We start from the raw sequence: 1478 nt of genomic DNA, 5'->3' as shown, positions 1-1478 counted from the left end.
ATTATGTACAATATATTAAGAAAATTAAAATATTAAATTTATTTCCAAATTAAAAATATTTATGATTTTTCCAATCTAAAGAATATCATGTTCATGTTCACAGATTAAGAATATTGAACGTCAAAGTCAAATGAAGGTACTATTCATGCCATGGGAACTTAGAAGAACGTGAAATCTTTATGAAGCAGCGCCATCTACATCCTAGATTTAAGATTCCAGGATAGTAAATTCAATTACTTATGGTGTGTATGTATTATAATGTTTTAAATTATAAAATAAAAAAAAAAAGAAATATTTATCATTTTCATTTTGATGCGTAATAGGAAGAATGTGTTTGTATTTCTAAAGCAAAGGAATTATTAAAGAAAAACAGTAACCGTACATTAATTTCAAAATTGAACCATATAGTCATTTGGCCTAGTGGTGCATAACAAAGGTACGATCTAATAATCCTGAGTTCGAGCCCGGGGGTAACAATGGAAAACTTTCAAACAATTGAGAAAAACAAAAAAAAAATTTTTTTTTGTTTTTCTCAATTGGTTTCTTCAACTATTACAAAATCAAAAATCTCTCCTTTACAAAAAATATGCATTATTATTTTTAAAACATAATGGATACTATACTAAAAATACCGTAGCTAGTCACTAGATGGCGCTACCACAAGCGTTCCGAAAAAAGTTAAAGTAGCCTATCTATTTCCATAATACATTGTAATCTATGGTACTATTACGTATTTCAGACATGGCTTACGGTATAATACCTTTGCCTTTTCCATTCACGAAAGAATAAAGAAAAAAAATTATTAAAACGTCACTTTGACAGTTGCCAACCCCCTAGCTTATAGTCTATGATTCAATGTCAATGTAGTATCTATTAATCTGTGGTCAATATATTATGCGGCTGACTCGTACTCGTAAGTCGTAGGGATGCCGGATGCCTGATTTGAATCGATCTTCAAGATTCCAGTTCTACTTCCGATCCGACAGATATACCGATTTTGATTCTAAAAATCCGTTCAACAAGGGTTGGATTTGCACTATCTATACTTATAATAAAAGTGATCGAATTCTATACATTTATTCGCAATTTGAGATTTTACTAATACCATTTGTAACACCAAACGTTATTGTGGACCACAACATACGCCAGCGCCATGTAGAATCTATACTAATAATACGAATTCTGTACATTTTATACATTCTGTACATTGAAGACATTGTGAATTTTTTTGTTAGGGAGCATTATATAATCGATACTGAAGCTTAAAATATTTTTTTTCGATTTTTTGTCTGTCTGCCTGTGTGTCTGTCCGTGTTTTTTTGTTATTCGGGCATCACGCTGAAACTACAGATTGAATTTAAATGAAACTTAGCACGTTTCAAGCACCATAATACGAAAAAGGTTATAGGATACTTTTTATTGCGAAAATAAAATAAGAAGGGGGTGAGATAGGGGTTGAAAGTTTGTATGGAAAGTCC

The sequence above is a fragment of the Bicyclus anynana genome, chromosome 26 (genome assembly GCF_947172395.1).
Source record: "Bicyclus anynana chromosome 26, ilBicAnyn1.1, whole genome shotgun sequence".
Lineage (NCBI taxonomy): Eukaryota > Metazoa > Arthropoda > Insecta > Lepidoptera > Nymphalidae > Bicyclus > Bicyclus anynana.
This window is presented reverse-complemented; position numbering follows the sequence as displayed.